The 26,084-nt window shown below is 49.0% G+C and overlaps 1 protein-coding gene across 6 annotated transcripts in view; it reads right to left on the bottom strand.

The window, feature by feature from the left end:
- Nucleotides 1-26,084, bottom strand: part of HTR2C (5-hydroxytryptamine receptor 2C) — a 594,342-nt gene that overhangs the window by 302,378 nt on the left and 265,880 nt on the right. The window contains exon 1 of one of the 6 annotated variants that reach the window (XM_045029299.1): nucleotides 17,855-17,962. The exons of 4 other annotated variants lie outside the window; for them this stretch is intronic. The gene's annotated coding sequence lies outside the window, so the exon portion shown is untranslated. Of the gene's footprint in view, nucleotides 1-14,252; nucleotides 14,310-17,854; nucleotides 17,963-26,084 lie in introns of those variants that run through there. One more of the 6 variants, XM_045029301.1, reaches the window with a different exon arrangement.

Genomic DNA, 26,084 nt, shown 5'->3' with positions numbered 1-26,084 from the left:
GGGCCACGCAGGGACCCCGCGAGCCCTGGCCCGGCGGTGGTCCGGGTCTTCGGCGGCATTTCAGCGGTGGGGGGCCCTTCATTGCTGCCGAAGACCCAGACCGCCGCCGGGTGAGTACAAGCGCCGCGGCTCCCCACTTTGCCCCAGGCCCCCTGAATCCTCTGGGTGGCCCTGGCACGGTGTGAGAACTGAGCCTTAAAGGTGATTTTATTTCAGGCACTAAGTGTTCAGGGATTTTTGTGTAGCCTTTGTGTCTCTATTTAGTGAGATGGTGCAGTAAGTGCCTGGGCTCTTTTATGGAAAAGGCAGATTACATTGCATAAGTAAACTATCAAACCAAGAGAAAAAAAAAAAGCATGCAGGCAAAAAAACCTCTGAACAAGTAAAACAATTAAAAAGATAAAATACTAGGTAAAAAAAGACAGGGGCCTGGACTTCAAAGGGAGCAGTTCAGCCAACTCTAAGTGCTTAATTTTAAGTAAACTTTTACGTCTATTGTATTAAAACGAGAACCACAAAAGCCTGCAATTTTGGCACATTTACCCCTCAGTTTTGCCTGTGGGTAAGATTTCAGAAGCTCCAACTTTACTTCTGCAGTAATCGCCAACATTTCATAATCTTTCCATGTTTAGATTTCATCACCCAATGCCAACACTTTCTTTTCCAGACATAATGCTCATAGCCCTGGGAAAACTGGGGTTAGTTAAAGAGCTGGCTAACTAGGATTTTCAGATTTCTAAAATGATGGCAAGTTCCTTTTGGGTCAACTAGCATCTCCTGCCATTACCTTTTATTGTAATTCCTTCATCATCGACGTCTGCACAACCAACAGGAGCTCCTGTGGCAGACGGTTGGTTACATCCTCTCACAATCTAATATGGCATCCCAAACGGGGCTGACTTTAGCAGTAACGGGTCTTATTCTTTAGATCCCTAGTTATACAAAACAGAAGAAAGAGCCTGATTCTGATCTCACACCAGTTTGACAGCCGTGTAATAATTTTGCTTATCTCAGTGAAGACACTTCTGATATGCACCAGAGTAGATGTAATCAGAATCAGGCCCAAAAAGCTTGATCCTTCACCCATTTACTTCACCAGAAGTAGGATCCAGCCTAAAGACACAAAGGAGGGAAAAGAATGTGGAAGTGCAATTGTCTGCACAGCTTCACACAATTCTGTGTGGGAGTGGTGTGAACCCCGATTCTCGCCTCACTTACACCAGTTTTAGCCTGATAGAAAACTGCTGACTTCAGTGGATTTACTCGAGTCACACCACTGCTAGTGAGCTCAGAATCGCTCTCCCTGCAGCTGGGGTTCTCATCTGGAAACTCCCATTTACCTTTGTATGTTTTGTAATCCATCCCACGCCTGTCTAGTTTAATCCTCAAGTCATTCCTACCCCATATGGGTACATTAATAAAAGACTTTTTTTTTTTATAGTTAAGCCTGATCAGACAGTTCCATGTTTATATTAGATTTTACTTTCAAACTTTAATACTCCTAAATGAATACAGATGAAGGTACCACAGAAATAGTTCTAGTAAGCACCAATTGATTACACAAGCCTTCTGAGTAATGCATGGGTAGAAGTCACCTGGAGAAAAAGCCAGGTTTTCTAGTCCCTGAAAACTACATTTATAGAGGGCTTCTTTACATTTTCTATGACGGTCTGTTACAGTCATCTACTGATGTACAGCATTTCTTATGCATTTGCACAATGCCTAGCACAGTGGGGCCAACCTGATGGAGCTTTTAGGTGCCTTTCAGGTAGTTGAAAGCAGCCATCAAATCCCCCCTCACTCTTCTCTTCTGCAGGCTAAACAATCCCAGTTCCCTCAGCCTCTCCTCAGAAGTCATGTGCTCCAGCCCCCTAATCATTTTTGTTGCCCTCCGCTGGACTCTCTCCAATTTTTCCACATCCTTCTTGTAGTGTGGGGCCCAAAACTGGACACAGTACTCCAGATGAGGCCTCACCAATGCTGAATAGAGGGGAATGATCACGTCCCTCGATCTGCTGGCAATGCCCCTACTTATACAGCCCAAAATGCCGTTAGCCTTCTTGGCAACAAGGGCACCCTGCTGACTCATATCCAGCTTCTCATCCACCGTAACCCCCAAGTCCTTTCCCACCACCACCTTCCTATCTATATACAGGTTTGTTTCCAGCCAGGCTTTACAAGCAGCAGACCAGAGCCACCCACCCCTCTGCCTCTGGCCTCTCCCTTTCTTCTCCTCCTGTCTCATCCCCCCGGCTTCCTTCCTCCCAGCCCTTTTATAGCCCCTGGCTAATTAGGCTGGCAGCTGTTGCTAGTTGCCAGGCAGGTATAGGCCTATTCAGCCAGCTCCCATCTACTCCCCTTGATGGGAGCTGGCATGGCAGGGGGCTGGTTAAGCACTCCTTACCCAGCATCCTGTCACAGTGGCACTGAGGTGACAATGGACTGTTATGTTCAATACAGAAAAATCTGAAGGGACTGATTCTGGGGCTGTTGGGAGTTTTATTGGGTGTACCAGCTGGGTCAGGGAGAGTTGGGTGTTGACACCTAAACATCCCAGGGGACTCTGAATGAGGGACCTACCCCTTCCCACCATTGCGACCCCTGGCCAGAGGTTAAGTCTCAAAGGCTGAGTTCTATCTTATTTCCAGAAGTTCAATTTTCACATGCCGGTGCGTGAGAGGAATTCTGAAGATTCAGGTGAAGGCAGGCTAGTGCTGACAGCCCTGTGAGAAGGAATCAGAGAATGAACTCACCCCCCCTGCGGCGCACAGAACAGGCTCTAGAGATAGCCAAGCCTGTCTCCAGTCAGTCAACAATTTCCTGTGCCTGCAGTTAAACTCTTCCAACTCTGCGCTGCTAATAGCCTCTCTTTCTGGGATAGTGTCATGCTCTAAAGAACTTTGCTTTGGGAGCTAATAAAGGAACTGCAGTTTAACTATTTACTTGGTTTTTATATCCGGAAAGAACCTGCAACAACATAAACCCACAACTTAACCGGCAATTGCCAAGAAGCCCAGTGCAGAGATGCAATCCTTCAGTTTTGTGGAGACTGTCGCTGCCCTGGAGTTAAACAGAATTGGCAACCACTGAAAGACTTGTAATGTATTATCACGTGCAATGGTCTGCACAGGAGTTAGACTAGTGAGATACAGTCTGTTTCAGTTTTCAACAATCTCCCCAGACATTAGAGGGAATTACGTGTCCAGACCCCAGCCCACATAAGAATCTCTCAACTAAGGCACATGTATGTAATGGGCCAAACTGGGATCTTGAATCTGATTGTTCTACACTGTGCACAGCAAGTCGATATTATTCTTTATCTAGAATCACCTTTGCTGTCCCTGGTTTTATTCTAGGGGGGGCCGGTAGCATCTCCTGCTATTAAAGTTGCCAGACACTTCCCTTTATAGGACCCTGTTTTCAGTTGCTTATAACCTTGCCAAACTTGAACTCTTTGGACTGAGTTCTCCATGCTGGGTGTCTGCCCCAGGCTGAATTATTATTATTTTAAACTTTGCCCAAAACAATGTAGCCATTTCCAAGAACGAGGGTCGGGGTAAATGTGCTGTTCTGCCCAAGTGAAAAATGTCTGGTGACTGTTTGTTTGCAAAGCTCTAGCTCCTCCGGGCTTTGGAGCAGGGATTTGAAGTTGGACAAAGGGGTGACCCTTGTGCCCAGGATGTGCCTGTTGCCATCTCCAAGAAAATCTGCCCAAATATGGCCACTTTATAAGCCATGGGGGTAGGGGGAGAATCACAGTTCACACATGCTCAGTAGAAACTTCTTACATTTTAGCATCTAAATTCACAAAGAACCTCCTTTACCTTAGCTCAAGGGAAATGTAGATCTGGCTACGAGAACAAGTTTCTTTATGTTTTTACACCATTTCCTGTTTTTACTAAACCTTGTCCTTGTTACGAAATCTGCTTTGCATATGGTGAAGGTTTACTCAGCCCATCTCCAAGGAGAAAAGGCACCTGCAACCTCAAAAGAGAAGAGGCCAAAGAGGATCTGGAGCCGAGAATCTCCCTCCCCACCTCCCCCACCTTGGTCAATAGGACACAGGCAAAAGAGCTCACTCCCCGTGAGGTGTATTGCAAAAACGGACAGAAATACCTGAGGAGATACGGCAAGAACAAGGAAGTGAGTTTAGTTATTGGTGGAGACAGGTAACAAGTAATCACACATTTAGTCTTTCCCATTCCCTCCCTCACCCCTTAGCAGTAACCACGACTCGCCTCCCACATTTCTTCCTTCTGCTCTCCCTCTATAGCCTCACCAGGGCCCTCTGCCAAGTGCGAAAGCCCCCTGCCCTCTCCCCCCACTGGCCTCTCAGGCACGTATATTCTGCCGTCTCTTCTCATCCACCGGTGCCACCCTCCTGTAGGAACGTCTCTGGGATCCATGCTGGGTCCTTCTCACCCCAGCCCAACCTCTTGACTCAGCACGCCTCCCTGTTGCCGGTTCCCAGCCAAATGGAGACGTTAGGAGCCAGTGTTGGTTGGTCACGCTGGGAGCACAGGCCAGAGGAGAGTGTACCTTGCCAGGAGTTACTCTATAGTCGAGTCCCAGCAGCCCAAATCCTTTACTACTTAGCAACCTCTGAGTGATTCCCACAAACTCCTGGATTTGGCCAGTGAGCAGGAGAAACCCACGTGGGGGATCAGCTAATCCCTGAAGGGTCCAATGACTCCTCAGATCCCATGAAGCACTTACTACCGTAGGAGTCTGACTTTTCATCAATGTGCTTCCAATCCTCCACCTGATACGTATTCTCCACAGCTCTGAATGAGTCACACCCAGAAATCTGGTATTATGCCGGGAATTGTGCAAATGCAATATCCTCTGTAATCCCAAATCAGGATTTCCAGACAGTCTAGTCATGCAGTCCAGCATTTAATTTGGATTTCATTACAGTGGTACCTACGATGTAGAAATGGAGATATTTCTACTAAAGGCACCTTTTATTTTAGTTGACACTTCCTGGTTTTGTTCTTTGTCCTCAGACATACTAGCTTTTCTACTGCATGGAACTCAATTTGTGATCTATCTGCTTTAGTACTAAAAAGGATCTAAATCTTTCTATACCAGATTGCCAGTTTCTCCCTCTTTGCTGTGCTGCTAGTACAGCATTTGTTACAAATGTGGGTCATATTTCAATATTACCACCCCAAATATCTCACTCCCCTTCTTGAAAGAGAGAAAATAAAATATTAACAGGTCAAAATACCCAGAAGCAAATTTCAAGACTGTGCACCAACAAAACAATAACTGGTTTTGCATCCATAACTAAGGTTGTACAATATGCTATTGAGTTTTAAAGGAACGACAGTATTTCATGATTTTCTACACGGACCTTTTGCTCTGTTGATCTCCACCTGCCCCTCCCTTACTCTCCACATTTTTAACCTTGTATTTGGCTTTTTTTTTAAAATGTTAACACACACAGAATTCCAATGATTCTGAAGTCACACGAAGTAATTCAAAATGGCAACCAAAGCAACAGACAACTAAGAGAACTTTTTGTTTAAAAAGCATAGGATTCAGGAATCATGATGTCTTTGTGATTCCACTGTGCTATTTCCACATAGTTTTAGAACTAAGTACATGAAATAAAGATATGACAAATGGTGAGGTACAACAGAATAGAATAAGTGACTTCATAGCCATGGTCTGTCAAGAAAGTCAATGTGCCCATTAGAGATATCAGATTCACAACCTTTCTTAAAGCTAAGGCTGGTCTCTAAACTAACATCTCAGAAGCAGCAACACATACTTGTAAAAATTATCTTCATTTTCTGTGTGTGATTTTACCCTCACTCCTGTTGTGTTATTCAGGCCATATTAACCCTCTCAGCAGTTCACATTTGGCGGCCTGGAAGCACTAGCTGCTCATTCTTCTAGCTGTCTGTGCTGTCCCTTAGGAGTCCTCATCGTGCTTCCAGTTGTAGCTTGGTGCTATTTCTCACAAAACAATTTCTGCATCAACTTGCTGCAGCATAAGGCACATGTTGTTCATTGTGACTGATCTTATTTCTAAGAAAAATAATGGCCTCCAGTTGTTGCAATGTGACACTATTATAGCAACAACAGACTTATAGAGTATTTCTCTTCCAAAGAAAACTTTACAGATATACATACTAGACTCCAAGGCCAGAAAGGACCATTGTGAGATCATCTAGTCTGACCTCCCGTATAACACAGACCACAGAACTGTCCCCAAATAATTCCTGTTTGCACATACACCCATGACATCCTACAGGATAGTGTATACGCACACCCACTCAATAGGATTACACATAATACACAAATATAATGTATACATTTAATTTTATATTTATAAATCAAAAAATATGCTAAATAATAATACATCAACTTATCATGAACATTTACTTATCCAATTAATGCATATAAAAAGTGGTCTGATTTGCAAAGGTCCTGCGCACCCAGCAGGTCTCATTGGCCTTTATCAAGTCAGAAACACCTTCCTCCCGGGCGTGGCCTTCCTTGTACCTAAAACAGCACACAGACCTTTCCCTAAGCTCTCTCTCCAAGCCAAACTGTTCTTAGGGGTTCCTGCAATGCAGAAGCTGTGTTAAATGAGATAAACACACTAACAGGAAGTTAAGAAATACCTCATCCAGCTGGAACTTCACCTGGCATGTAACCGCCCAAATAGAATTTGGCTAGGACATTTAGTAAAACATCAGGAGATTTTTAATGACGACAACTGTTCAAGAGTTTAATTATCATGGGTGATCCCCAATGTTGCCATGGTGTTTCTATTGCCATACTGAGGCATTGGTTGTTTCCTGACAGAGGAGAATGCCCTCTCACTATCACCATTCCCTTCAGCATCTACAGTAGGTTTTATTCAGTGAGGCCCAGCTCTGCTTCGCTCCAAAGATCTGACAAGAACAGAGTCCAAATAGATGGCACCAGGGCCTGCCAGTTTCTTTGCATACTAGCAGGGGCGGCTCTAGGCATTTCGCCGCCCCAAGCACGGCGGCATGCCGCGGGGGGAGCACTCTGCCGGTCGCCGGTCCCGCAGCTCCAGTGGACCTCCCACAGACGTGCCTGCGGAGGGTCCGCTGGTTCCGCGGCTCTGGTGGACCCTCCGCAGGCACGCCTGCGGGAGGTCCACCACCGGAGCTGCCTGCCGCCCACCTGGTGACAGGCAGAGCGCCCCCCGCGGCGTGCCGCCCCAAGCATGCGCTTGGCGTGCTGGGGCCTGGAGCCGCCCCTGCATACTAGTACATACCCCTGCAGGTGGGTACAAGTGAGGCTACAATTCTTGACAGACATCTCCATTTTTCCAATCCCAATTGGCTAAGCGGCAGTTCCCCAGAAAAGGACCTGGGGATTACATGCAAAGTAAGATAAATGCTACTGAACAGATTCCATGAGCAAACTCTCAAAAATGTAATGCATACTTTTCTACTCCAGTCCCCCGGGAAATTAGCATTTAAAGGTATATGCATACTTTATACTGGAATACAATTGAAGTGCACAGATAAGTGAAAATTTTGCATGCACAAATACTGTGAGTTTAAGATTCAAATGTCCATTTTGCTGTTTTTAATATATGTGCAAAACTCTAGCCATCCATCCAAATCCATTTACAGATTAGTAATGCCTCTTCGCCCATTCAGGATCTGATTCTGCTCCTGTTGAAGCAGAGCACAGGAAAGGGCCTTTCGAGTTACTTTGCAAGAGCTTATGGCTGCCAGTGTTTATTTCAGATTTTTATACAAACTATTTTTCTGGCTGCCTCGCTGTCTCTCTGTCCTGCTTCTGAGTCAAACCAACCAACCCCGACCAAATTACTGGTACAGAGGAGATCAGGCATTTGACCTTTCAGCACTTATCACTTATTTCAACCTGAACTGCTAGTTGTGCGCAGAGCACCATAAAGACACTTTTGCTTTAGCACTGAAGTCTATGGGGTTCATGGGAAGTTAATTGGGAAGATGCTCCAATACTACAGGGATGGGTGGCTGTGTAAAACCACGAGCTGGATAATTTCATGATCCTGTGTGTAGCTGTAAAGTGTAACTTAGCATGGGAGGTTCTCATGTTCATCTGTACACTAACCCTCTCCAATTTGGAATTTTTAATTGTGACAGCTACTAATCCTTAGTCCGTTTCTAGCATTGTGGCGTCTGACAGACCTTCACCTCAGGTGCCTCAAGAAACCAGCATTGCTCCTTTCATGTCATTTGTCACTCACATTCTTCAGAACGTCAAACTATTAAATCCAACACTTCGGCATTTGGCTCATTTCTCCCCCAGCTAGTTTGACACCTGAATACAAACCACTTCCCTGGCTCCTCAAATCAAACTCCCTTTGGTTGGATTCTTCTATGTATCTATGTTCGATTCCTCCACTCCCTCAGGAAGCTTCTCAGGCCCGGTTTTGTCCGCAAACACCGCACTTATCTTGCTTGTCTCTCTCCCCTCTCTGTGGCTAAGATAATGCCCTCAGCATAGGCAGTGGCTCTCGGGAGTGCAGGGCTGAGCTTCATCTCCTCTCCTTAGATGTTTTCCTTGTGATTAAACATTTCAGCTGTGGCAGCACCTACAGACCAGCCAAGGGCTAGTGTCCTACACACAAGCAGGCCTCCACTGCGCCATGTGTCAGACAATCCCAACCCCAAGGAGCTGTCAGTCTTACAGACAAGACATCATTAGTAAATGGGGCAGATAAGCAAGAGGTGAAGCAGGTCAAACAGGGTAACAAAAGTAACACGACATGCGTAACCCTCAGCCAATGAGGGACAGCAGCCACAACTCAACACCTGTCCCTTCGCGCTCTTTGTCAAAGGGCCCGGTTCTATCACGCTATATCTCTGAACACCATTCGCTGTCTGTTTCAACCAACAATCATCATCACACACCTGAAGAGATTAGTACAGAGAGAACGCAAAGCCCATTGATATGGGCTAAGCATCTCTCGGTGCAGACTTGGTAACATTTGAAGAATGTACATAGAGAGGATGGAGAGAGATTTAGGACACAAAAGAGGTGGAAGAAATTAGATAAAAAGAAGATTCAGGCTGAATACCAGGAAAGTCATCCTGATCTCAAGGCAAGTCTCCCAAGGGAAATGGTGAAATAATCTCCTGATTTAAACAGCGAGTGGACAAAGCACTAGCAAATTGACGTAGCACTCACCAATTGGCAGGAAATGGAGTAGAGCTGTGGTTCTCAACCAGGGTTTCGTGCATCTCTGGGGTACACAGAGCTCTGCCAGGGGATACATCAACTCATCTAGATATTTGCCTAGTTTTACAACAGGCTACATAAGAAGCACTAGCGAAGTCAGTACAAACTAAAATTTCATCCAGACAATGACTTGTTTACACTGCTCTATATACTATACAGTGAAATGTGAGTACAAGATTTATATTTCAATTGACTTATTTTATAATTATATGGTAAAAATGAGAAAGTAGCAATTTTTCAATACGAGCAGGCTGTGACACTTTTATGTCTGATTTTGTAAGCAAGAAGTTTTTAAGTGAGGCGATACTTGGGGGCACGCAAGACAAATCCAACTCCCCCACAAATTAGCTAGGTTCCTCCTTCTCTCAGGACCCTTCCCTGGGATCCCCTGACAAACTCCCAAACCATAGAACAGAGACGTAAGCCCACTGTTGCCCTCCTGGGGCTTGACCTTATTCCCATCTCAACTTTCCCCTGCTCTGGTCCCTGACTGAATGCCTGCCGGGGTCTCTCCTTGGAGATCCAGTTCCTGTCCTTTAGTCAGGGTTTCCCACCAGAGTCTGCTCTACGCCAGTGGCTGCTATGTCTCTCCTGGCCTCCTGCCAGATGTCTGTAATCAGGACGGGATCCCAGAGTGAACTCTCCCCAGCCTCACAGTAGTAAGAGAAGGCCCTAAGATAGAAATCTTGGTGTCAGAGGCCTGGTATGAGACCTGAGGCCTAAACTAAAGTAATGGTCAAATCTTTGCTAACATAAAGCAAAGTTAAGCTGTGAGCCAGAGGCAGGCCCTGCTCACAGGAGCTGGCAAGGAAAGGGCTGATGCTGCAAGAAGATACGTACCTAAAAGGTACTGAACACTAGATATCAGAACATTCACATACTTGTACATTCCACCCCAAAAGGGTAATATGATGGATGGAGTTGTTTTGTTCAAACCAACATGTACAAGGTGAGAGGCGGCACCTTACTACGTAGAGGGTTGCACCTCATACGTCAGGAGTGATGTGTAGCTTGTTTGTACCTGTGTATAAGAATGCATCCCTGGGGTGGTGTCTTTGTCCGGCCAAGGAGGCAGTGGAAAGTCCCGCCACTGACTGAGCCGAGTCCATTGCCAAGAGGCACTCTCTCATAGTATGCCCTGTAGAGTAACGATCTAGAGGGAACGGCAATTGTGTCCATACGGCAATAAACCTGGCCGACATGCCTTTGTACCTTACTAGACTCTGTGGTCATTGGGGGTTCTCATCGGGTCTGCTGTGTCAGCTATCTTCGAAGATCTGGGACAGCACACAGAGGGAACACACGCACACAGCCGAGTGATACCAACATTGAACAGAGCAGAGCACCACACCGGTAGCATCTGACAACACTCCAGTCCCACAGAGTGAGGGTAAAGTTTCTCCCTGAAGCCTCCTTCTGCTCCAAACTCACCACCCAGCTCCTCTCCCAGCTGTGACTCATCTTGAATTAAGCCTGGCCCACCTTCCAGATGCAGCAGGTAGCCTTCCTGGCCTCTCAGGCCCACATTAACCATTTCAGAGCCTGTGCAAGGTACACTCCCCATCACAGTTGGGTCCCTCTGCACAGGGGTGAATTTCTCCCTTTAGGTGTCTACTGTACTTATTTGAGAACTGAGCTGCCTGCCTGTGGACATGGGGAACACAGTGGATGTGATATCTCTTGACTTTAGCAAAGCTTTTGATACGGACTCCCATAGTATTCTTGCCAGAAAGTTAAAAAAGTATGGATTGGATGAATGGACTATAAGATGGATAGAAAGCTGGTTAGATCATCGGGCTCAACAGGTAGTGATCAACGGCTCCATGTCTAGTTGGCAGCCAGTATCAAGTGGAGGTTGGTCCTGGGGCCGGTTTTGTTCAACATCTTCATTAATGATCTGGATGATGGGATGGATTGCACACTCAGCAAGTTCGCAGATGACACTAAGCTGGGGGGAGAAGTAGATATGCTGGAGGGTAGGGATAGGGTCCAGAGTGACCTAGAGAAATTGGAGGATTGGGCCAAAAGAAATCTGATGAGGTTCAACAAGGACAAGTGCAGAGTCCTGCACTTGGGACGGAAGAATCCCATGCACTTCTACAGGCTGGGGACCGATTGGCTAAGCGGCAGTTCCCCAGAAAAGGACCTGGGGATTACAGTGGATGCGAAACTGAATATGAGTCAGCAGTGTGCCCTTGTTGCCAAGAAGGCTAACGGCATATTGGGCTACATTAGTAGGAGCACTGCCAGCTGATCAAGTGAAGTGATTATTCCCCTCTATTTGGCACTGGTGAGGCCACATCTGGAGTATTGCGTCCAGTTTTGGGCCCCCCATTACAGAAGGGATGTGGACAAATTGGAGAAAGTCCAGCAGAGGGCAGTGATTAGGGGCACATGACTTGAGGAGAGGATGAGGAAACTGGTGTTATTTAGTTTGCAGAAGAGAAGGGAGGGGAGGGATTTAATAGCTGCCTTCAGCTACCTGAAAGGGGGTTCCAAAGAGGATGGATCTAGACTGTTCTCAGTGGTGGCAGATAACAGAACAAGGAGCAATGGTCTCAAGTTGCAGTGGGGGAGGTCTAGGTTGGATATTGGGAAAAACTTTTTCACTAGGAGGGTGATGAAGCACTGGAATGGGTTATCTTGGGAGGTGGAGGAATCTCCATCCTTAGAGGTCTAAGGCCCAGCTTGACAAAGACCTGGCTGGGATGATTTAGTTGGGGATTGGTCCTGCTTTGAGCAGGAGGTTGGCCTAGATGACCTCTGGAGGTCTCTTCCAACCCTGATATTCTATGATTCTATGCTGTCTATTTCTTGAAAACTAGTATTTAACAAATGGGAACCCATGTTACTAACCTAACATCGTTCTGAAGTCACAATGCTCAAAGATGCTGCTTTGAATTTCACTTCCTTTCTAGAAATGTTTCAGCTACCCAGAGGTGCAACATGGCACCTCACCACTTTGCAAGTCACACATTCAGTTCCTAAGCTATTTTCTACTACTTGATACTTGCTACACTGCTGACAAACAACAGGGATACAAGAAAAGACTTTGTACTGTTAAGGAAAGAGGCCATATGCCATATTAAAACATATCACTACATAAAATATTCCCATTGTTAGACTTATTTTCTCCCTGTCAATTTCTTCATTCTAGTTTTTGTTCAGTGTTACAGAAATGTTCTTGTTTCTTCATTTCCACCTTAATGCTGCCAAGCTTTTGAGGAGCTTTTTCTTATGGTTTTTCTTACAAGTTTGACATTGCTCTTCCTAAGTTCCTCTTTCATCATTTTTCTTATGGTCTTGCGCAGATTTTACAAATGCTACTGCATGTTGTTTCTGACATTGAAATCCTCCTTCATTTCTCCTTTCCTTTAGCAGCTGCCCTACCTTTTGAAACACAATTCTAGATTTATCTGACTTCACCATATCTTCTTTACTGCCATTTCTTTTCATTTGAAATTCATGTTCCATCCTCCTCCTATTACTTCTTGAAAAGCTACCCATCAGGTTTGGCTCTCCCTGGTCTTCCATTCGCTACAGGATGATATGAACATGTCACAGTGAATTCCCCCCCCCACACACACACACACACGCTCTCTGTTCCTTGGCATTGATCAAGGGCCAAATGCTGTTATTTTGATTACGGTAGCTCTTCGAGGCGCTAATCAGAGATGAGAGCCCCATAGAGTGCATGTACACAGCCCATGAGAGCAAGCATCTCAGGCTGGGTTGAGAGACTTGGGCTTGCAGGGCTTGTGCTCATGCTCCAAAAACAGCTGAGTAGACAGCACTTTGCTGTCGTAACTCAGGCTGGAGAGCAGGAGTCACAACATCAAAGTGCTGCCCACACAGCTATTTTTAGAGCACTCGCGTGAACCTCGCAACCCCAAGTCCGTTGACCCAGACTAGGAGACTTGCTGCTGCAGCCTGCGTAGACATAGCCAGGTTGCTTGGCCGCGTACAGACATAATGAGAAAACTGCCCCTACTTCAATGAGCTTACAATATAAACGTACAACAAGCAAACCTGGGAGGGAAAGGGGCCACACCAGGGAACAGAGAGACAACTAAGAGGTGTACGATCAGCAGACCCTCGATAGTGGCTACCTAGCCAGCACGGCAGGTGAGTGCTAAGTTGCAGTTGTGTCCTGACAAGTTCCCACTCATTTCAGTGGGAGGCCCCCACCTAAAACCAAAGGTAGCACTTGGCTCATTTAAGTCAATGAGGTGCCATTTGCATGGCCGATGGCCGAATCTCTTTGTTAAGTTCAATATACCCCTGCTGGGGCAGCGAGATAGAAATTGCTCATGGGCAGCAGAGGCTCCCACATCTAATCTGTCTGGTGTTTGCAGCGTTCAGGACAGACTGCGGGCACATTTCCTTAGGCATCAGGGGCTCCATGGCAGTGCTGAGTGAACTTACTTTACTGCTCATTGTGCTCAGCATGGGGATGCTGTGCCATTTGTTTATATGGAGATAAGCACAAGAAATGGAGTTTGAATCCACTCCCCCCAGAATCCAGGGGAGGGCAGCTCTGGTTTGGGCCAATCTCTAATGAGTGAAGTCCCGTGGAAATGATGCATCAATTTAAAATCCATTTTTCTGAAGTCATCCGTGGGATGACATTAGAATCAGTAGACTGGCTTCTGGTAAAGCAGCTGATTTGCATTCTGAGGTGCTGTGGTTCAACAAATTCTTGTCTCTATGTCAAAAAAGTATTGATTTTTCAATCTGCATCAGCAACCTCACAGCCACACAGAACCAATTAGACAGGCACACACAGATGTGGGCAAAGCGGAGAGCTATTAAGATCTACGTTCAGTGACCGATGTGATTGAGAGAAACCCAGTCACAGAGAGTGCAGAAGTGACTCAGAGGCACAGAACCATGAGACTTTACAGGCAAGTTGCAATGGGTGCTCTAGCTATAGGATAGGACTGGCCCTACCCAAACAAATGATTGTGATGAGAGAGACCAACAAGACAATATCGTTTTTCATTTCAGTTCAGTCTTTCGGAACCCACCTCCTCAGCCGATGCTCTCGTCATAACCCACTATCTGGGACACAAACATCAGAGAGGAAAGCGGCATCCAGAGAACTCTGGGGAAAAACCAGCACAGACTTTAAAGTGTTTCTGTAACAACCCACCAGTCAGTGTTTATTACAGGGCCCCTCTGTGCCCAGTTCAGAAAACATGGGTCTGTTACCACCCAGGCTAGAGACACTCACCTCCTGAGCTCAAGGCGGACAGATTCACCCGTCTCGCTCTGGAGGCCCCTGCCTCAAACCCCAGTGAGCCAGCCAAGATGGCGACCGTCACATTAAGACTTTCAGTTCCAGAGTCTAGAATGTCTCAGCTTCTCTGGCTTCTCCTTGAAACCCCTTCCACTTCTTGAGATAAGGTAATACTGCCCACCACCCAGCAGGGCACACAGACCCCCGGGGCACAGTGCTGGGATCGGGGTTACTTCAGAAACGTATTCAGAGTGTAAAGGCCGTGGGTTTAAGACACGACCTTAACGCATCACCATTATTAACCAAAAACCTCTTGTGAGCACATCACCACATCTGGGCAGAAGCTAGACACCGTGCGAGGCAGGGGAGCCACATGCTGATCTCACACTCACCTCACATATGGGGGTGTAATCACCCCCCCACCCCTGGAATTTACACAGGGTGGGGGTCTGTGCCAGGGGATGGGGTGGAGAGAGAGTGGGCCAGTGGGATGCACGCCACCCCCTCCAGTTCCCTGGACCTGACCTGGGCAGGGAAACAAATCCTGGCTGTGTTTTCTTTTCTGTGTAGCTCCCATCTGCCTCCCCACAGCCAAGGCATCACTGGAGGATGCTGTAGTGGTGGGGATGGGGGCAGTGGAAGTCCCTGGTAGAACAGCTCCAGCTGCGGTCAGACGGGGGAAGAGGATATCCCTGGTAGGACACCTCCAGCTGTGTTGCTACGCAGCCAGCAGCCACCCAGCCCTGTGAGAGATGTGGGCTGAAGGTTGAATTGCTGAGGAGGGGACAAGGCAGGAAATAAAGGCACACCGACCAGTGAGGGAGATCAGCCACTGGCATTAACTCCCCAGGAAAGTGGGGGCATTTATGCATCAGTCAAACACAAACGTGGCTGGCACAGGCTCCTTATGCCAGTGGAGGGTTGGGGCCAGGCCCAGCCTGTCCAACATGCAGGTGGGTGGGTAATGCCACCAGGAGAGTCTCCACTGCGAACTCCCAGCTGGCTTACGCCACTTTGCACGGCCTAAACACAGAGCAGCCTGCGGGACCAGAGAATTTGGTCCGTAGCCTCTTATTCATTAAACAGTGGAGCTTGCTCTGGAGCCTTTTCTGCTACTGCTCATTGGAGGCAATTCCAAGGTCCTGGAGCTTCTTCCCTACCTGGCTCTGAACACACGGCCCCACGCAGGCCCTGGCCGAACAAGAGGTAGGTTCAGTGCGCCGGCGGGCGGCCGAGAGTCGTTGGGGACCTCCTGCCACTCCCCACAAAGATACCTCCTGGCTCCGCCACAGTAACGGGCTCACCACAGCAGTGCCAGAGAACACCCCTGACCCAGTTCTGTAGTGAAGAGAACTGCCAGCTACTCCCTGATCCAGCAGCTGAGGGAAACTGCTGCACAGCCCTGCCGGGGCTGGGGGAGGAGAGGAGCCAGGCGAAAGACCCTCTGAGATTCTGATCTGGCACCTAAGCCCCACAAGTCTCTACTTTCATAGGGATAAAACCAAGGCCAATCCGTATGTCTAGAACACACCCACACACTGTAAGCTATTGGAGACCTGTTTTGTCTCAGCTCCCTGGAAGACAGAGCAGGGAAAATATGCTGACCACATGAAAAAAGGACACCCTAAATTTCCCTGCAAGTTGTAATGAGACCAGTCTGTAAGTTACACTCCCTACCTGCAAGACACTGGAGCTGATTGCCAAGTGTAAACGGACTGTCCCACCAGAAACTGTTACCATATGAAACACTGAAGTAGAATCATTATCAGGGTCACTTGCGTTTGTAAACCTGAGCTCCAACAAGTCCCCACGATGTATAGGAAAAGCTCAATGTAAATTATGCTGAGTTATTGTTCTGCTTAGTTGTTGTTATAGCAATGCGAACATTCTGGTTACTAAACGCCGCTCTCCTCCATGAGCTGCTGTGCAGCTGGAGAAAAAGGTGATTCAAATACAATAAAAAAACAATATTTTGAACTGCAAAGAGATGAAACACGGCAGTGGGGTAACCCCCAAAGGAGAAGGAAAGGGAATGAACACAAGGCCACAGTGTCACTCAAAACACCTTTCCACTCACTCCTAAGACACCTGGGCTTTTAAAAACCGGGCAAGAGAGACTGGCACAGATGCCGAAAGGGGAGTGTATCACACAAGATAGGGTCCTCCTCAAAGGCACAGTCACCCCGCGGCCCTGTGTACCAATGAGATGGTCTTGAACACAGCCAACACCACGCAAACAAACCATCGCTCCATAGTGCTGCTTACTCTGCGGCTTGTCTAGATGGAGCCTGAGAGCGTGGAAAGTGAAGCTGTGGATGTGCCAGGCACTAAGTGATGAAGGCAGTAGGCACCAGGGTAGAAATGAGTCGTGGTTTTTATTGGACACTCAGTGTATAACCCCACGATGACTGTGAAACTGGGTCCTAGAGTCCAGACTGAGACTAGTTTTATCTTATTCTGTGTGTCTTGTGCCATTTAAGATGATGTCATTTTAGGTTACCCCACCAGATTTGATGGGATCAGCTATGTAATTGGAAGTAAAAAACAAAACGACCCTGTATCTTTCTGCTGTTTAACGAGTAAATGAGTAATGAGTAAATGGGAGCAAATGAGTCACCCGTAATGGGGTCCTACAGAAACGGCATTCAAGGGGCTTTGGCACCTACATATTTCAGTCCCATGTGTCTGTTTGCTACATCTTTTGACCAGGCATGTGACTGAGACAGGACAGACACAGGATTACGACACACCACAACTGCCATCCAAATGGGTTTCTCTAAGGGTGAGGTACCACTCTGCTATTACTATGTCACTTCTGTGTTCTTTGTTTCTCACACTGGTTTGCTATAATTTAGTTAACATGAGGTAAAAACTGCTGCAAGAACTTATGGATGGCACCTTCGGTACAGGATAAAGGGGCAGAGATCATCATCATCATCGAATAGCAGGGTTGGAAGGGACCTCAGAAGGTCATCTAGTCCAACCCCCTGCTCAAAGCAGGACCAATCCCCAGACAGATTTTTGCCCCAGTTCCCTAAATGGCCCCCTCAAGGATTGAACTCACAACCCTGGGTTTAGCAGGCCAATGCTCAAACCACTGAGCTATCCCTCCCCAGATATTTGCCGGAAAGTTATTTCCAGTCAAATAATGACAGACTTAGAAGAGACTAGACATAAGTCATGTAAATATAGTCATTGTTTTAAACTGAGAAAGAAAATCCACCATTTAAATTAAAAAAACAAACAAAAACACACAACAGGCAAAATTCTCTTCCATGCCCCAGAACCTTATGGAAAAACCCTACAGAACTGAACTGGAAAGCAGCCTTTCTGTATGTTGTTTAAAGACCAACTTCTAGAAGTTAATACAGAATTACACTGATGACTCACCTCCCTGAAACCACAACGTGGCAGGCTGAAGAAAAATCCCATGCCCAAGTTTCTGTCAGGCCCTTCCCTCAGGGCAGAGTTTATCAGTTCAAACAAAAAACCACCACCTGCACCTCTGCTCCAGCTGAGCTCCCTGTCTCAGCCTTTATAGGGACCACCTGCCTTCTGCCCAGCTGGTTCTGATAATGGGACAGGGCTGGCTGCCCCTGGCCCTTAAAGCCACAGCTCCCACACCGGAACAAGTTCTAGAGTCTATTCCCTCACCAAGGCAGTCTTCACTCTCTTCGGGGGGGCTCCTCACCCTCCAGGTCTCCAGTGTCTCATCCTTCTCTACCATGCCCAGCTCTGTAGGGGGATTTCAGGGCGAAGCGCCATCATCTCATCCTCCAGCACCAAGTGCTGCTACTCATCATTCGCTTCCTTCACCCCAGACCAGTTGTTGCTCCCTCACAGCCAGTGCAAGGTCCAGCAAAATCTGGGCCAGTACATGCAGGCATGCTCTGCTCCCCGTGGGAATGGCTGGACATGGAGCCGGTGCGGGAACACCTCCAGAGTCAATCCCCCGCGGGCTAATATGGCAGCTTCTACCTCAGAGCCAGACTGCTCAAGGCCATCCTGGCGGCCCACGTCAACTCCCCCAGCCAGCAGCACTGGCCACTCACTCAAACGTATGGAAAAATGCCTCAGGGTCATTTTATGGGCCCAACTTCACCGACACCAGCTCAGGGCCAGGCCTGCCTGAGCTACCCTCTCCAGGACCAGCTAGCCTCCCAGGAGCCCATTTGCTTCAGGAACTGCTCCTGCCGCTGCTGTTGAGCAGCAAGCTGTGCTTCCGGCTGCTTCTGTGCCTTCCCCCAGAGTTGCAGGAGGAGTGTCTGGGTCTGCTCTTGTTGGGCGGACACCAGACAAACCCCACCTGCTACCAAATCTGCCCCAGGCTTTTCAGTAACTGCTTTTTCTCCTCCGCTGCCTACCCTTCTGCTGCCTCAGTTTCTCTCTGTTCCAGGGGCCAACTGCCTGCCTGCATTCTCCACCACATGTAGGCTGCTGGCCTGTCTCTCCTTCCCAGGGAGGGCTAATGCCGCATCCAGATCTCTTTCAGGCCCTTCTCCCTCGAAGCACAATGTACTAATTCAAACAAAAGACTCAGGGTACCACAAACCAGAGCCATTCCCCTGCCGGGCACCGGCTGCAGGGCCCAGAGGCCTTTCGCTCTGTGCCTCTGTCCACTCCAGCGGCTGCCCCAGCGGCCCACCTACAGCTCTCCTGGCGCTTACCGGGATTGCCTGCCCCAGCTGGGCCCAGTAATTGAACAGAAACCCTGGCCCTTACAGGGGCAGGCCACCCTGTACAGGCAGCCTGTTGCCTCAGTGTCCTGCAATAGCCATTGCTGGCAATGCTACTGCCCCCTGCTCGGCTGTGGGGAGGGGGGGCCAACAGCAGATCCACCAACCCCACCCCACAATCCCAGCCGTACAGCATCACCTAACGGGCTGGGAGAGCTCAGAGGGAGGGAAGCAATAGGAGCCTCTCTGCAGGTTCCCCATCTCTGGCCATCTCCAGCCCCTCCATATTAACCCACTGTAGTTGGGTGCCCAGGCATTGGGATAGGAGGGGCAGGATCGGCCCCAGTGTCAGAGTGCAGACTTGCTGGATGGCATCTTCTGCGGTCCCTCTGTCACACACACTCTAGTACCGCCCAGGGGCATGCACCAGCTAGTTATCTGGGTTACTCTAATTCCACAGACACAGGGCAGCCCAGGCATGGCACAAGAGCCAGGGGCATATCCGGCCAGTCACTTTAATGTGACAGGGTTTTATTAGAACAGGAAACACGAGTTACTTTAGAGTTCTGCCTGAAACGTTATGAACACTGACCTGTCCAGCCTCCTACATCAATGCCAGCATAGCGCAGGGACTGAGGGCCAGATCCCCAGCTGGCGCAAACAGACGTTAAGAGCATCTTCAGTGCCTGAGAGGAGCACGGCCAATTTACACCAGCTGATGATCTCGCCCAATGCATTTGAGGGAGCTGACAGCAAAGGCTGTAAGCAGTAGCCTGGGCCAGGCTCGGCTCTGCAGATTGCACAGCAGCACATCACTCTTGCTGCTATAAAAGCAGGGATGGGCCCAGCTCATACAGCCAATGCAGCAGCTCCCCCAGACTTCGGGGACATTTGAGCTGAACGTTACCTATGATGAGGACTACAAAGGAAAGCGGGGGGGATATATGGAATAAATGAATAGCGAGGCATGCTCATTAGCAACCTCCATGCTAAACAGCAACCTGGCCACTGCTGGGAGCCATCTCCCCATCCCCGGGGAAGCAGGTATTGCACCTGCAAACTGGAAGGGGCTCAAATCACATCAAGTTAAAGCTTCTTGTCACACGTTTCAAAGATGTGTTTAACTCCACTCCTCCCTCGTGCCCTGCTCCCCAGCATCCATCTCTCACCCTACCACTGATCCCAGCCTGGCCTGCCAACTTCTCCCATAATCACCTCCACACGTTCTCCCACACTGCCCATGGGGAAAACCTGGCTCTACTGATGATTTCACCCAAAGTCTGTGGCAGTCCCCATGTATGTCATGCCGCTTTCAGTGGATCACATTGGCTTGTATGTAAACTGCCAGTGGTTGCTTCCCATCCCCTGCTCACTTGTCTATCCTTGAATTGTGACCTCCTGAAAGCAGGACTGTCCTCAAGCATTTTGAAGGTGCCACTAGCATATAATGGATGCTACTGCAAATAAATAATAAATAGTCAGTGTGGCCTGGCTGGAAAGGAAGGTTGCACTGTGACAGCTGTGTTAATCATTATTGTACTTTCTTCCCGGTGGCTTCTTAGTCCTGAGACTCCTCTTCCTTGACCCACTAACTCATCCCTATTGTCCTCCAAGTCCCTCCTTAAAACACCCTATTCCAAAAGGTCCATGGACCCTGGTTCCTCACCAAATAAATATAAAGAAAATACAAAAAGACACAAAAACCCCAACACACGTGAAATACGGTGTGTGCTAAGTCACCATGCTGCTTATCCTTTTCTTCCCCATCCGTGGTTTGTACTTGTCCAGTTAGGGCCCGCCACTGCACTGTGAATGGTGTAAACACCCATACACAGCCAAACGGAAGTCAACGGGACTCCATCCAGGCACAGGGTCTGCCCACACAGTTCTCAGTGCAGCAGTGGGGCCTTCAGTTGCAGGCTCTTTGGCTTATAGGATCTTGGGCTGAATTTTTAATATGCACCCAAATATCTTATGTCAACAAGTTCCATTGATTTGAACAGCTTTCATGCTCCTAAGTCACTTAGGTGCATTTGAAAATCCCACCCCTTGTCTTTATACATGTCTGGACACTGCTGGGAGTCTTTAATAATAAATGAGCCTGATTATTTCCCAAGACAACCATCAATAAAGAGAAAGGTTTCGATATGTCACTATTAAAAAAGGAGTTAGTCATTTTACATAGTCCATCTTAATTTAAAAACCAAACTTGTATATGGATAGGCTGGCTAAAAGTCACTGCCGATTCACGCACTTGGCAAAATGCTCACCACATTTCAATTACATACATATGGGAGGTGACTGGAAACATTTGGCTGGTGGCATTTCAATAAAAGTGAATCTGACTCCATGGTTGCCATTTCATTTGCAGCAGTCCTGGATATAAAATTTAAAAATTCTCTGGTCATAACTGTCTCATCAAAATCAATACCCCAGGAGCAGGGGTGAGACCTAGAATTTATACTTGAGCCAATGGAGATCATAACAATTAAAAGATCAATAACCTACAAAAGGGAGGAGAAGGATTGTTGGTTTTGATCCCCAAGAGCCCAAACTTTCTAACTACACAATATCAAAAGAGCTGAGTCCCACACACTCAAGTTTTCTCTGACTGTGCATTCACTGAACATTTAGGGCATTATTCTGATCATTTAAAACAACGGTAAATCAAGATTAACTCTACAGAAGTCAATGGAGTTGTACCAGTGTGAGATCAGAATCTGGCCTTTATGATGTAAACAAAAATATAGGATTCCATTGAGTGGCAGTCTATTCTATGCACAACATTTAAAACCCTGAGTGTAAATTCCATGGACCAAGTCCTCAGCATCATTCCAGTGACTTCCCCTGATTTACACCAGCCAATATATTAAAGATGTCCATATTTTATGCAGAAGGAATTTTTCTAAATTAAAAAACAAAGTCCAGCATGCCGTTCTCTGTCACAGCAGTATTATACACGGGATCAGCACCATAAGTTAAAGCACATGCTTAAATGCTTTGCTGAACTGGGACCACAGTAACTTGTACCACTTGAAACTCTAGGGAAATGTTGTGTCAATATAGGGTGAGTGAACCACTTAGGAATTTCAGCCCATTTGCCCATAATAAGCTTCGGGCTGTGGGAGCCTGAATGATTCTTCTGGTCTGAATCAGGAAATATTTTCTTTGACTGTCTCAGAAAGATTGATAAAAGCAGCTGTCATAGCTTACTGTAGTTAAAGGGACAGGCCATCAATTAATAACAATGAGAAGCACTATGCTAGATTAGTACACACTGCATTGAACCTTTCTCCAAAGCCTGATTGATGCTTTTGGAAAGGGTCTCGAGCCTGCGCAATCTGGCTCTATAATGGGATTATGGCCTCCGGGAACATTCCAGCTGCCCTGCCTGCATCCACGAGATCAGCGAGTGCCCCATCTCGCGCAGCCCCGACTTGCAGAACTCACTCGGAACCAGAGACTGTTTGACCAGATTCCATCCAGCTCTCCCCCTCCCCGAAACAGGATTTCATTTCATTAACCCAAGCGCATTGGGCAGGCGCATTTCTAGAGACTCTAGTTCAGGTTTCCGGGTGGCACTGGAGAACTCCTGCCAAGCGCGGGGCGGATATTAGGACTCGCAGGGCCCTCGCACCGCGGGCCCTTGGGTGCGAGTGGAGGCGGGAGGGCTAACCCTACAAGCAATCCCAACTCCTCGGCCATGCCCAGGCTGTGCTCCCTGACACACCAGGCACTTCACAGCTACCAGGGCAACACAGCATGCACATCTCTCTATCCAGCTCCTCCTCCGGGAGGGCTAGAACGATGGTCTGAAGCAGCCATCTCACCCGCTAGCAGAGGCCGTGTATTTGGGAGGTTATCCACAGACCTACACTAAGTGGGTGGGGGAGGGAAGGCTTCTGCACCCCTCCCCCCTCAAAGAAACCCCAACTAGGCAAAGAGCCCGGACCAGGCCCATTGACTAGTTCACAAAAAGTGACATTTGTGAGGGAATCCTCGAACACAGAGCCCTGGGGGAGCGCTCTGGTTTTAGGGGCTGTTTGTAATTTTCCTCTCCTTCCCCCCCCCGGGTCCAGCCCCAGCGAAGAGCCCTTCTTAGCGCATCAGTGAGCGGCGTGCTGTCTCCTGCTCCGGCCCGCATGACTAGACTGCTTGTCTCTCATATCCCAGGCACCGTGGCGCCCCTTGCCCAGCACTCCTGCCCCTCTTCTCATCTTTACTCCCTCTCTTCCCCCACGAGGGTGACCTGACAGCCAGTGTGAAAAATCGGGATGGCGGTGGGGGGGGTAATAGGCGCCTAAATAAGACAAAGCCTGGAATATCAGGACTGTCCCTATGAACAGTGGCAGCTCCAGGCACCAGTGCTCCAAGCGCGTGCCTGGGGCGGCAAGCCGCGGGGGGAGCCCTGCCGGTCCCTGCGAGGGCAGCAGTCAGGCAGCCCTCGGCGGCGCGCCTGCAGGAGGTCCGCCGGTCCTGCGGATTCGGCGGCAATTCGGCAGTGGGTACACCGAATCCGCGGGACCGGGGACCTCCCGCAGGCAAGCCGCCGAATCCGCGGGACCGGGGACCTCCCGCAGGCAAGCCGCCGAATCCACGGGACCGGGGACCTCCCGCAGGTGCGCTGCTGAAGGCTGCCTGACTGCCGTGCTTGGGGTGGCAAAAAAGCTAGAGCCGCCCCTGCCTATGAAATCAGGACATCTGGTCACCCTGTCCCCCACCCCAAAGACACAGAGAGCCCGCTGCTTTCCTGAGCTCCCAAAGCCCTGTAGTAGCATCCACACACCACCCCTCCGAAAGGCACTGTCCTCTCGCTGGCTAGTCACTGACTCGGCCTCCCCCCGGATAGCCAGTCTGGGCTCCGTGCCGGCTCCTTCCCCTGCTGATCTGAGCCACGTCTCCGCCTTGTAAGCGAGGTCAGGAAAGGGCAGCAGGGCCACCGGCTGAGGAGGGAAATGGTTCTTGCAGAGAGAGGCTTGCTCCAACCTAGACCCTGAACTAGCACCTTCCCTCAGCAGCCCAGAAACCTCCCGCCTTCCTGAGACGAGCCAGTTCCCAGCCAGGGCCAGTGGTTCCACACAACACCCCTCACCCCGTCCCACAGCAGGTACACAGCAGCACCCGCTAGCCCTGCCTCAGAAACGGTGCAGTATGCACTGAAATATCCCCCGTGCTGTGTAAACACACCCGCCACCGCCGCACACCAGCCCGGGTACATCCTCCACCTGAGAACAAACAGCAGGGAAAGCAAGGGGAGGCGGAGAACTAGCCACGCCATTTTCTGTAGCCACTCTTCGATATCCCATAGTAGCTTCTCAAGTCCAGCTGGACGTCTCATGGGCCAGCCACCTCCACTTAGCTACTCCTTCAGCCCGGCACTGCTGGGTGACAGCGCCGTAGCCTCGCCTTTCCACGGCACGGGGCTGACAGAACAAACCACTGAGTGAGATGTATGTTCCAAGGAGGAGCACCTAGAATTTTCTCTTTCCTCCCACAGAGCCTCTGTCCGTCAGACATCTACAGCTGCACACCCAGCTCTTTATTTTTGTAAGCCGAGCTCTGAAGCTGCTGTTTGTTTTAACAATGAGAAATCCCAGTTGCTTTCCCTAGACCTGGTACCCGAGTGCCATACTGCAGGGCTGCTTGCACAACCGAACCCCTAGGCCAGGGGGACCAACTGAGGGAGCCACCCCGTTCGCCAGCAGCGTTCCGGTGCTGCGAGAGCCGACGCAGATCTGAATCAGCCCGTCGGAGGGGACTGCCAAAGAGAGGGCCCTGGGAAAGGCTCAGCTCTCTGGGCTATTTGCACACTGGTCGTTACTCCAGATTTCTGCCAAGTCATAGAATTATTAAAAATGCTTGGCACATTTTGCCACTTTCCAGCCAAGAAATCTGTTAGCTGTTGGCCAGCCTCTCCGACTGCCTGGTTAGCAGGCCCGCCACACACGTGCTGAACTAGCTGCATTTTTCTGCTGTAGTTATAATGCACCCGTAACACGGCAGGTGCTCACCGCCACAGCGCCGCCTGCTGGTCAGTCTGGGAATTAGTTCAGTCCAGTCTTGGAGCGCCTCCGGCTGGCCGGTATCTCCCGACCGGTACCTGCTTCCTCCTCAATCTCCACCACTGTTCTTCAGGCTTATCTTGGGATGCTGCCCCACAGCAGCGCCCCCACACTCTGAGTCTCCCCTCCCAGGGAACTCCCCTCCCCCTAGGCCCACCTTGCCTCAGTGGCTACTGCCAGTCGTCATCTAGCCCCCTTTCTCTGGGGCAGACTGCAGTCTGTAAACCACTCATCACTGGCAAGGGGGTTGGACCTGCTGCCTTTCTAGCCCCAGCCCCTCCTTAGGCCTTCCTGCCAGGGCTCAGCCTGGGAGCTAGCCAGGCCTGAGCTCCCCGCTCAGCCTGCCCCTTCCCCAGCACTGCTCTGTCGAAGGTGCCCTGTCTCTCCCAGGCAGCTAGGCCCTTCTCACTCCAAGGCTGGAGCGAGACTCTCTCTGCTCTGTACTCACAGCCCTCTTATCAGGGCCACCTGTGGCCAGTTACCCAGCCAGCCTCCCTCAGCTGCTCTCACTCCGTTTATCCAGGAGTGGGGTAACTGCCCTGCTCCAGCACCGTATTGCTCTATATTCGTAGAGGTGCAGAGTGTGCTTTTCTGTATGATCTGCTAGCCCCATCGTACACTAGTCACCTGTCACACTCATGAATGCTGCATAACAGACACAAACATAGACTACAAATATACACAGCCTCTTATTTCCCGGCTCTGACACAGCTGCCCTCACACTAAAGATACCCGCGCCTATGGGCAAGACTTTCCAGAAGGAATTCAGACCATCTCTTTTTGAGCCTAGAGCTAATAGTGATTGATTAGACTTCACCAGCACGGCTGAACTGCCGTCTCCTTTATCCTGCACCCAGGTGTTCAGAGAGAGAGGCGGTGCCT

This window comes from Mauremys mutica, chromosome 9, assembly GCF_020497125.1.
Source record: "Mauremys mutica isolate MM-2020 ecotype Southern chromosome 9, ASM2049712v1, whole genome shotgun sequence".
Lineage (NCBI taxonomy): Eukaryota > Metazoa > Chordata > Testudines > Geoemydidae > Mauremys > Mauremys mutica.
Note: the sequence above shows the minus strand (reverse complement) of the source record. Positions and strands in the feature narration are given on the sequence as shown.